The sequence below is a fragment of the Chiloscyllium plagiosum genome, unplaced genomic scaffold (assembly GCF_037043375.1).
Source record: "Chiloscyllium plagiosum isolate Xiang-an unplaced genomic scaffold, Cpla_swu_hap1 HiC_scaffold_5, whole genome shotgun sequence".
Taxonomy (NCBI): Eukaryota; Metazoa; Chordata; class Chondrichthyes; order Orectolobiformes; family Hemiscylliidae; genus Chiloscyllium; species Chiloscyllium plagiosum.
Window position 1 is genome coordinate 68526496 of NW_028270143.1, and position 12541 is coordinate 68539036.

General features: G+C 42.3%; 1 protein-coding gene across 1 annotated transcript in view; it reads right to left on the reverse strand.

Moving 5' to 3' along the window:
- Positions 1-12541, reverse strand: part of dazl (deleted in azoospermia-like) — a 114742-nt gene that overhangs the window by 13430 nt on the left and 88771 nt on the right. The gene's annotated exons all lie outside the window — the stretch shown is intronic.

Sequence of the window (12541 nt, forward strand, 5' to 3'; positions counted from 1 at the left end):
TAAAGGATTTACTTCAGAAAAGTCGGAAATAGGTTACCTCATGTAAAAGAGCTCCAGACCAGAAGGTCTAGAAGGGTTATAGATAAAAGGTATCCAGGAAGAAACGTTTCCCCTTGATGGAGCAATCTATGACTAGGCTCCACAGGATTAAGGAAAGACGCAGAACATTTAAAGAGGATGGGAGGTAAAACATTTCCACCAGAGGGTTGAGAGAATCTGCAACTCACTGCCTGTGAAGGTGTACAGGCAGAAACTCTCAAAAACAAGTATTTAGATGTGCACTTGCAATGCGAGGCACATAAGGATATGGGCCAATGGCTGATAAAATGAGATTAGAAAAGTTAGGTGGTTGCTTTTGAGTGACGCAGACACAATGGGACAAAGGGCCTTTTCTGTGCTGTAAGTCTTTATGCCCTATAGCCCAGAAGAGATCATTTGAAGCTGAGAAAGTTCAATCTTAGATGTGCGACTAATCAGGGATAAGACAACCAAACTCTTAAAACCTGCAAGCATGTTAATAACCTGGTTAAAAATCACAACATCCATGTTACAGTCCAACAGGTTTATTTGAGAGTTCAAGCTTTCGGAGTACTGCTCCTTCATAAGGTAGCTAGTGGGGCAGGTACATAGGACACAAATTTGTAAGTAAAAGATCAAAGTGTAATAAAACTGATGCGACGTATTAGACAAATCTTCGGGTGAACAAACTCCGAAGTGGACTTCGGGATATGCAATAATAGTGTCGCCAAGCAGAGGCTGATCACAAAGTTCAGTACCCATGACGATGACCTCAATCAGGACCTCAGGGTTCAAATCACACTACTAGTGACTCCACCACACTATACTCTCTCCTGCGCACATGCACACACATGTCTATGACGTGAATTTGCATTTGCAGATACATTCTATTTTGTTCAAAAAGCATACACAATCTGTAAGCAGTCAATGTGACAATTTAAAAATTCCTACTTCTGAAATAAAACCTGACTACACGTTGGGATATAGAAAGAATCTAACCTCACCTTTAATACATTGTCTGAGCTGATAGTTTTATCAGAGGATTTAAAATAAAGACCTAAGTTATTTCAGGGCTGTGTCTTGAAAGAATATCTGGGATTTACGCATTAGTCAATCGAAACCTGCATCCCCATTCCAAGTGATTAAAGACCTAACAGCCATCTTGGTTTGTCTAATGCTTTGCATTAGTTCTATGATACTTTGTTCTTTTACTTACAAGTTCTGTGTCTTATGTACTTGGCCCCACTAGCTACCTGACGAAGATGAAGTGCTCTGAAAATTTGTATTTTCAAATAAACCTGTTGGACTATAAGCTGGTGTTGTGTGATTTTTAAACTTTGACCACCCCAATCCAACACTTGCACCTCGTTACATCATTAGCGACCTGGACAAAGGAACTATAGGTATTGTTACTCAGTCTGTAGGTATGATAGGTGGAGGAACAGCTAATGGTGAGGTGGCAGAAGGACCTGGGCAGGCTAGGAAAGTGACCAAAGAAATAGCAGAGGATTGGATAGAGTGCATATGGAGATAATGTTTCCAATAGCAGGAGAGACTAGGACCTGAGAGCACAGCTTCAGAGTGAAGGGACGACCCTTTAAAACTGAGATGAAGAGGAATTTCCTCTACCACAGAGTAGAGTACTTGTGGAACTCATTGTTGCAGATACAGTCCAAGTCATAGTGTAATTAAGACACTGCTAGATAGGATTTTGGTTAGTAAGGGGATCAACGGTAACAAGGGAGAAGGCAGAATGTTGTGTTCAGAAACATATCATCCATGATCAAATGTTGGAGCAGATTCAATGGGTTGAATGGCCTAATTCTGCTCCTGTATCTTATGGCGTTATGGAGATAAATCCCAAAGTACTAACCAGGTGTGACTGCACAGGGAGGGGAGAAAATAAAAAAGTGGGAGAGGAATAGTGAGAGGCAATACAACCATAAAAAGGGAAGAGACAGACATTGTGCAGTCACACGTGACATCAGGATGGTGTGTGCCTTCCTGGTGTCAGGATCAAGGATGTCACTGAGCAGATGCAGGACATTCTGAAGGGGGAGGTAGTACAGCAGGAGGATGTGGTCCCTGTCTGTACCATGGACTATGTAAAAAGAGAAGGAATGGGGGTCCTGAAAACAAGAGAGCTTGAAAACAAATTTTAAAAATCAGGAACGCAAAAGGTATTACTTCCATCATGTGCTAACAAGAACAAGAATAGGATAAATAACTAAATGAATATGCAGCTGGAGCAATGGCGTAAAAAGGATTATAAATTTGTTTAGACCAGTGCATTGAGAAACCAACTTGAGAACAGACTAACTGTGATGTGGCTTTGAATAATGAGATGGGGTTAATTCATAATCTTGCGACTGGTTCTTGAGGGAAGAGTGATCATAACATGTTGCATTCTTCATTCAGATTTTAAAAAAGTACTCCAATCTGAAACTAAGGTCAGAGTGAAACAAACGCAACAACAATGGTAAAAGGGATGAGGTGGCTTTCTTCATTATAGTGTACAACATGGAACAAAAAATTGTTAATTATTAAAGGGACAAACATATGGATTACAGCAGATAAACATCCCTTTCAGACAAAAAGAACACTGCAGAAAACAATCCCAACCAACCATCAATAACAAAAAAGACAGTCATAGTCATAGAGATTGTACAGCATAAAAACAAACCCTTCGGTCCAACCCGTCCATGCCGACCAGATATCCCAACCCAATCTAATCCCACCTGCCAGCATCCGGCCCATATCCCTCCAAATCCTTTCTATTCATATACCCATCCAAATGCCTCTTAAATGTTGCAATTGTACCAGCCTCCACCACTTCCTCTGGCAGCTCATTCCATACACTTACTACACTCTGCGTGAAATATTTGCCCCTTAGGTCTCCTTTATATCTTTCCCCTCGACACTAATCCTATGTCTTCGAGTTCTGAACTCCCCGACCCAAAGGAAAAGACTTTGTCCATTTACCCTATCCATGCCCCTCAATTTTGTAAACCTCTCAGGTCTCCCCTCAGCTTTTGACGCTCCAGGGAAAACAGCCCAAGCCTGTTCAGCCTCTCCCTATAGCTCAAATCCTCCAACCCTGGCAACATCCTTGTAAATCTTTTCTGAACCCTTTCAAGTTACACAACATCTTTCCAATAGGAAGGAGACCAGAATTGCACGCAACATGCCAGCAGTGGCCTAACCAATGTTCTGTACAGCCGCAACATGATCTCCCAACTCCTGTACTCAATACTCTGACTGATAAAGGAAAGCATACCAAACACCTTCTTCACTATGCTATCTACATACGACTCCACTTTCAAGGAGCTATGAACCTGCACTCCAAGGTCTCTTTGTTCAGCAACAGTCCCTTGTACCATTAAGTGTACAAGTACTTCTAAGATTTGCTTTCCCAAAACGCAGCACCTCGCATTTATCTGAATTAAACTCCATTTGCCACTTCTCAGCCCATTGGCCCATCTGGTCCAGATCCTGTTGTAATCTGGAGGTAACCCTATTCACTGTCCACTCCACCTCCAATTTTGGTGTCATCTGCAAACTTACTAACTGTACCTCTTATGCTCGAATTCAAATCATTTATGTAAATGACAAAAAGTAGAGGACCCAGCACCGATCCTTCTGGCATTCCACTGGTCACAGGCCTCCAGTCTGAAAAACAACCCTCCACCACCACCCTCTGTCTTCTACCTTTGAGCCAGTTCTGAAACCAAATGGCTAGTTGCCCCTGTATTCCACTAAATCTAACCTTGCTAATCAGTCTCACATGGGGAACCTTGTCGAACGCCTTACTGAAGTCCATATAGATCACATCCACTGCTCTGCCCTCATCAATCTTCTTTGTTACTTCTTCAAAAAACTCAAATCAATTTTGTGAGACATGATTTCCCACACACAAAGCCATGTTGACTATCCTTAATCAGTCCTTGCCTTTCCAAATGCATGTACATCCTGTCCTTCAGGATTTCCTCCAACAACTTGCCCACCACCGAGGTCAGGCTCACCGGTCTGTAGCTCCCTGGTTTGTCTTTATCACCCTTCTTAAATAGTGGTACCACGTTTGCCAACCTCCAGTCTTCCAGCACCTCACTGTGACTATCAATGATACAAATATCTGAACCAAACCCTCAATTTCTTTAGTCATCCAGTATTCCCTATACCTACCAGCCTTTCCTTTCACCCTGACAGGAATATACTTTCTCTGGATTCTTGTTATCTCATGTCTGAAAGCTTCCCATTTTCCAGCTGTCCCTTTACCTGCAAACATCTGCCGCATATAAAGTTGCTAAAAAGAAAGCAAACCCAAGGATTGACCATTTAGAATTCAGCAATATATGACCATGAGGTTGATGATAAAAGGGAAAAGTAGAATACAGGTGCAAATTAGAAAGGAACATAAAAGTAAACTGCAATAAGTTCTAAAAGAAAAATCCAGAGTGGGTAGAGGGAAGTCAGAAGGTGATTATTTGGACTTCCAGAAGACATTTGACAACGTACCTCACAAAAACCTAAGCCATAAGAGCTCACGGTGTTGGAGTTATGATATTGGCATGGATAGAGAATTGTTTCCTTCCATGAGGCAGAGAATGGGAATAAGGAGTTCTTATTCAGATTGGCAACCCATGATTAGTGAGTTTTCTCAGGGATCAGTGCTAGGACCACAATTGTTTAACATGTATAATATGTTGGAGGTAGCAAGTGAACGTATTGTAATCAATTTTGCAGACACCACCAGGTGGATAGACAAGCTGTGAAAGGGATACAATATACAGAGATATTGGAATCTTAAATCAGCAGGCCAAAAAGTTGACAAATGGAGTGTAATGCAGGAAAATGTGAAGTTGTTCATTTTGGAAGGCAGAACAAAGAAAAACTGCAGAAAGTTTCAACACAAGGGACCTGTACATGAAGCACAAAGCTGACAGACAGGTGCAGCAGGTAATCAGAAAGGCTAATGAATATTCACCCTTAGTTCAAGGGGGTTTATAGTATATAGAGTAGGGAAGTCTGCTGCAACTGCACAAGTTGTTGGTGAGACAACATCCTGTGCACTTTGAGCAATCTAGTCTCCTTATTCAAGGGAAAATGTCACTGGAGACAGTTCAGAGAAGAATGATCCCTGGTTTGGACAGATCTTATGACCAAAGGATAAACAGGTTGGGACTGTACTCAGTGGAATTTAGAAGAGTGAGGGTGATTTCATAGACAGGCACTTACCCTGTCAAGTCTTTTCAGAATCCTAAGAGGATGTTTCCTAAGAGGATCTAGGACCAGAGGGTGTAGTCTCAGAATAAAGCTGTGCCAAGTTAAGACTGAGGCAAAGAGGAATGGTCTCTCTCAGAGGGTTAAGTATCTTTGTAACTCCTTAACAGAGAGCTGTGGTGGCAGAGTCCTTGTGTAGGTTTAAGGCTGAGACAAATAGATTCTTGATCAGTATGGGAATCAAGGATTATGTAAAAACTGCATGAGTAGATAGGAGGAATGTTGGTCAGTCATGATCCTAATGAATGGTGAAGCAGGCTCATGAGGCAAAATGGCCTACTCCTATTTCTTTTTACGGTCTCGTAAAAAATTAGTGAAGTTAAAAATGTAGGTTTGTCATTTGAAGTGGGGTAATTGGTAATGAAGAGTGCACAAATGGCAGAAAAAGTAAACACACTATTAGTTCGGACTTCACAGGAGAAGACAAGTAACTTCCTTGAGGAGTATAGTAGAATTTAAATAGGGACATATTGGGAAAGGGTAATAGGAAAGAGACCTGGAATCCTTGTACAATGGTCATTAAAAGCAAGCATGCAGGTATAGCAAACAGTTAGGAAGGCAAATGGATGTTGGCCTTCACTACAAGAGAGTTTGAGTAAAGGAGCAAGGAAGTCTTATTACAGCTGCACAGGGCCTTGGCAAGGCCAGTTCTGGTTTCCTTATCTAATAAGAGAGATATTTGCCATATAAGAAGTGCAAAGATTCAGCAGACCAATTCCTGATCTGTATGCTTATTGTATGGAGAGAGATTAGGTTGACTGGATCCATATTCACTGGAGGGGATCTTATTTAATCATAAAATTTTGTCAGAGCTAGGCAGACTGGATGCAGGGATATTTCCTTGGTTGGGAAGGGGAGTCCAGAAAAAGGTATGACTGTGTCACAATATGCTATTGCCCATTTCAAACTAAGATGAGAAGAAATGTCTTTACTCACAAGATGATGAAATTTTGAGGTTCTCTACTACAGAAAGCTGTAGAAGTGAAAACACAATGCATTCAATAAAAATAAATTTACAGAAGCTAAAGATGGCAACAAGTGTAAGAAGAAAGAGAGGACGTGGCATTTATATGGGGGGGGGGGGAGAAGAGGAGTCATGTGTGCGTGTGCTTGTGGGCCTTAGTTATTTTGAAAAAAATTTACTTATTCAGTTATGCTCTTCCACCTGAAATGCTGTGGTGGAGACTTCTGCTTTCATTGCATGTTGTGTTTAGTTTGATGGAGACAATGGAGGGTTATTCTAATTATACTGGAGACCCAAAGCTCTTGATAACAATACAACTACTATGTGACTCTTAATAAAAATGAAAATGTAGCCCAGAAAATCTCAAGTGGAGCCATGAAAAAAGAAAACTGTCCCCTGGCGAGAGCCAATATAATGAGGCAATCTAACTAGCCTCATCCTCACCAACCTACCCCATGCAGACACATCCATCTATAATTGCAGTGACAAGCAACCACTAGACAAGCCTTGCAAAACACTAATCTCCTTTTCACAGCAAGGACCTTTTCAGTCACCCTGACCTGGGCAGCAGACTGAAAGCAACCCATGAAAATCAAACTAGGTTGTTATACCCACGAATTAATACCATCCACAACAAGATAGATCTCTCTCTATTCCATTAAACAAAATTACCAACTTTTGTTCATAGAATGATACAAATAGCATGGCAAGGATGGAGTTTAATTTAGATAAATGTGAGGTGCTACATTTTGGTAGGGCAAATCAGGGGAGGACTTATACACTTAATGGCAAGTTCCACAGGAGTGTTACTGAACAAAGAGATCTTGGAATGCAGAGTCGCAGGTAGACAGGGTAGTGAAGTAGGTGTGTGGTACACTTGGCTTTATTGGTCAGTGCATTGAGTATAGGAATTGAGAGGTCATGTTGCAGCTGTACACGATATTATTTAGGCCACTTTTGAAATACTGAATGCAGTTCTGGCCTTTCTGTAATTGGAACAAATGCTGTGAAACTTCAAAGAGTTCAGAAAAGCTTTATAAAGATGCTGGCAGGATTGGAGGTTTTGTGCTACAAGGAGAGGCTGAAGAGGCTGGGACTACTTTCCCTGGAGCATCGGAGGCTGCGGGATGATCTTATAGAGGTTTAAGGTCATGAGGGGTATGAATTGGATGAATAGTCAAGGTCTTTTCTCCAGGGTGGGAGTCCAAAACTGGTGGGTATAGATTTAAGGTGAGAGAGGAAAGATTAAAAAAAGGACAACTTTTTCAGGTAGAGGGTGATGCATGTATGCAATGAGCTACCAGAAGTGGAGGGGGAGGCTGATACAATTACAACATTTAAAAAGCATCTGGATGGGTATATAAATAGGAAGGAGTTAGAGGGAGATGGGCCAAATGTTGGCAAAAGGGACTAGATTAATTTTGGATGTCTGGTCAGTATGGACAAGTTGGATTGAAGCATTTGTTTCCGTGCTGTACATCTCTATGACAGCAGCGGGCACAGCTGAAAGCGAGATGCTATTAGTGAAATTACCACATAAGGCTATCTGGATTCAAACATTGCAAAACTAAAAAAAAAGTACAATTAAAGTAGTTCAGAAACTAACAGATCAACACCAATTTTGATAGTCCTACCAAAAGCAATTAGACAACTGACAGGAAGAGGGACATCCATGAAAATATCCTCAACCTTCGTGAAGTCCAACATGTGACTGCAAAGACAAAGGTGAAAGGTTTAAAGAAGTTTTTTTTTAAGCTTAAATTGCCAAATGGATGATCTAGTTGGCCTCCTCTCCCAAGATCCCCACGCTATAGATAATTCATTTAATTCAAATGATGTCTATGATGTCAAAACATAGAAGTGTTTAGACCAAGAGCTGGAAGATTGCTTTCAGACTGACTAGCTCCTTCAGCCAGCACAGGCAAAACCAGTTGAATAACTTCTTTTTATGCTATGAAGCACCATTGTTGATGTTTTGACACCACAAAGATAATGAACTTGTACCAGCTCTCTGGTTGTAATAGTTAAATCCATGTAATGCTTAGTTAGTCGCACACATATCTATTCAAATAGAAAGACAGTGGCACCTACCCAGCAATGTAAAGGACTGACCCAATATGCCCTGGCTACAAGAACCCCAGTAATTTCCCCTAAATCAATAATGATAATCAATAAAGAGTTAAGAATGCCAACTGTAGGGATGGGCCCTGTATCTGCTTATAACAAAATGGCCAATGTCTGCTCACACAAAATTGCCAAAAAGGAGAGCCCAGAATAACATTAAAACACAAAATGGCTGGACTCAGCAAGATGGCAGCGATTCAGTAGAACTGCTGTGGACAGTTCTGCCTAACAGCCAAGACATACTGGCCAACTTATGTGGGGGAATTATTAGTTTCAAACCTTAAAGAACACATATTTGTTAATGTTTGGGAGTGGGAAGGATGCCAAAGGGAAAAGGAACAAGCAAACAGCAGCAGGGAGGATACTCCCCTGCAGCACCTACCACACCAGAGATTGCAGCAGCAGCAGCTGCCTCTCCTGAACCCCCGGGGACCTGACAGAATCACAGGAATTGGCTGTTGCGATGGGGAGACTTACCTTGAAAGTTGGAGCTGCGATTGAGGAGATCAGTGGGGAGATTCGTGCCCAGGTCCAGCCTATCGCATCCATGCACGAGCAGGAGATCCAGGGCCTCGGGGAGAGGCTAGAGGAGGTGGAGGGTCAAACTAAGGCCTCGGAATCTGCGATGGAATCCTTGTGCAGTCGGATCCAGATGCTGGAGCGAGAGGTGGGGACCTTGCGAAACCATATTGACAAACTTGAGAAGAGGTCAGAGGATAAATCTCCAAAATGTTGGGCTCCCTGAAGGTGAAGGTGAGCTGCCAGTCAGCTTCTTTGAAAGCTGGCTGCCGAAGTTTTTGGGCCTTCACATCGAGTCCAGCAGGCTGCAGATTGAAAGGGCTTATCGGATTACAGTGCACAGGTCAGGGCCGGGTGCAGTGCCCCTGCTAGGTCCTAGTGCACTTCCATTCATATAAGGACAAGCAAAAAAAGTCACAGAAGCTTCCAGATCGCTGGAAAAAGATCTGCAGGCACTGCTTTACAAAGGGTCAAACATCATGTTTTTCCAGGATTTCTGTGCAGCTCTAATTCGCAAGAGGAAGTCCTTCGACGAAGTTAAAAAGAGGCTGAGAAACTTAGACATCCAGTACTCCATGAGATATCCCAAGTGCTCCATTTCAGCCACAAGGACTCAGTTTATACTTTTGACTCAGTGGATAAAGCTAAAAAAACTTTGTAGACACTTTAAAATAGACCGATAGACCTGAAGAATACGGTTAACGTCTGTTCTCTTTTCTATCTTTCCCCATGTTTTCCCTTTCTTTCTCCCTAATAATTTCCTTTTTGGAAAGGGAGGAAAAGACCTTGGAATAAGTTGTTCTTTTTGTTAAATAACTGGATTTTTTGATGGGAAACTTTGTAGATCTTCTTTCTTGTCTCTCCCCCTTTTTTTCATTTGTTCTGTTTCTCTTTTAGTCACAAGTATGGGTGACATGAAGCCAGGGATGGGTGGAGTGCTCATCCTGATTGCATCTTTTTTCTGTTGATTTAAGGATCATCTGTTTTTTTTTCCTGGCCTAATGCTGGGGCACAGTCCAGGTTTGAAGGAGCTGTGAAGGAGGGGATGGGTAGGGTGAGTGCCCTCTACGAGCAGGGGAAGAGTTTTCTATTCAAGGTTTTATAGTTTGTTTTCTTTGTAGTTTTTTGGTAGTAATAGTTGGTTATAGTTATGATAGAGTAGTTTTTATATATATAGTTCTTCGACTTTATGAGTCTTTATTTACTTATGCTTGGCATGTTGTAAGTAGGGTTCTCCCTCTGAGGGGTTCAAGGATCTCTGAAAGGGGATACGGCTAAGTGTCTTATTAAATGGTGCACCTGGAACTTTAAGGGAAGTCATTCGCCTGTTAAAAGGAAAAAAGTGCTTTCTAGCCTTAAGAGGGAAAGGGTTGATATTGCTTTGTTGCAGGAAACCCATCTTGGTGATGGGGATCACCTGAAATTACAACGGGGGTGGGGGGGGGGGTTATGACCAGGTATTCTTTTCATCCTTTATTGCGAAAAGTAGGAGTGGCGGTATTTATCCGGAAAAATCTTCCGTTCACATTATTAAAGCAGGTGAAAGATGAGCAGGGATGGTTTGTGAAACTTAAAGCCCTGATACATGGGAAGGAATATGGCATTTTAAACGTCTACAGTCCTCTGGCACATCCCCTCAAATTTTCGATAAGTGCTTTCTCTAAGTTGAGTGCTTTTAGAACACAGCACGTTATTATGGGGGAGGTATTTTAATGGTCTTTTGATCAGACAGTGGACAGGATGCCTATTTCTCCGCAGGCCATGGTTGACTTATGCAAGAAGTTGGGGCTGGTAGATGTTTAGAGATGTCTTCACCCTACTGGCAGGGACTTCACCTTTTTTTTCAAACCCACATAAAATGTCACAAGGATTGACATCTTTCTGGCTCCCTCGGCCCTTCTGGATTTGATTATGGGTTGTAAAAGTGGGAATATAGCTATCTCTGATCATGCGGCAGTATATATTTGGAGGTTAAGGCCAAGAGTGAGGGGCTAGGTTTGCGGCACTGGCGTTTGGACCCTTTTCTCTTTAAGGATTCCAAATTTGTGGAATACATTTTGAAGGAGTTTCAGGAATTCTTGACTATCAACTCAGGCATGGCTAGTAGTCAGTCTATGCTATAGGAGCCTGCTAAGGCCTTTGATAGGGGATTAGTTATTTCCTATTCGGCTAGCTGGAAACGACAGGAGGAGGAACAGCATTGTCTACTTGAAACACGGCTGAAAGCCCGCCGAGGCAAGTTTTGCGCGGCCTTCGGTGACTAAGCTACAACAGATCACGGCCCTTTGGGCTGCGTTGAATTCAATACTGACACAAAACACAAAGAAAGAACTTGCCTTTGCTAGACAAAGGCTGTTCGAATATGGGGATAGGCCAGGGAAGTATTTAGCATACCTGAGTAGGAAAAGGCATGCTCCCCAATCCATTACTACAATCAGAGACAGCACCGGGGTCCTTACATACAATGCTAAAAAAGATTAATGAGGCTTTTCGGAGCTTTTACTCTGAATTGTATCGGTCTGAAGGTTGCAAGGACAGGAGGGCTAAAATGGAGACTTTTTTTAAGAACTTGGACCAGGCCTCTCTCCCTAATGCCCCCTTGACAATTCAGGAAATACAGGAGGCAGCTAGGCAATTCAGAATGGAAAAGTGCCTGGCCCTGATGGGCTCACGGGTGAGTTTTATAAGGAGTTTATATATGTATGAATGCCTACCACCATCTTTGAGAGAAGCTAATATTTCCTTAATTCTTAAGGGGAAGGTTCCCTGAGGATTGTGCCTCATACAGACCCATTTCTCTATTAAATTCGGATTTCAACATTCTGTCCAAGATCCTGACACTGAGGTTGGAATTGATATTGCCCCATATTATTAAAGAGGACCAGAGAGGCTTTATAAGGGGCTGTAGGTCCTCTAATAATATGAGAAGGTTGCTGAATATGGTCCAAGTTTGTCAGCAACGATCGATTCAGGAGTTGGTGATTTCCTTAGATGCAGAGAAAGCATTTGATCCTAGTTTATGTCTTAAAACAGTTTGTGTTGGGTGGAGCCTTTGCTAGGTCGGTGGATGTTTTATATCGCCAACCTCTGGCTGCGATCATCACCAAAGGGGTGGTGTCTGGGAACTTTAGGATTGGTAGGGGTAGTCGCGAGGCTGCCCCCTCTTACTGTTGTTGTTTATGTTGGTGATAGAGCTGCTGGCAGAGGCCATTCGTCAGAACGCCAACATAACCGCACCGGAAGTGGGATCGAGGGTACATAAGATTACACTGTATGCGGATGACGTCCTTCTGTTTTCATCGAACCCGATGACCTCCGTACCCCATTCGGTATAATGTATCAATTCATTTGGGACTATTTCAGGATACAAGATTAACTTTGCAAAATTGGAGGCTATGCCTTTGGGGAACCGTAAGGATGTGCCAGAAGTTGAAGGTGGCCCTAAGTTCCCTTTTAAGTGGTCATGGGCAGGGTTCAGATACCTAGGCATTTTTATTATCCCCAAGTTTGATCTGTTATTTCGGACTAACTTTGCTCACTTGCTCAACAACATTAGGTGAGATCTCCAGAGATGGGAGGCTCTTCCAATTTCATGGCTGGGCTGAATATCTCTCACTAAGATTAATGTTCTTCCTT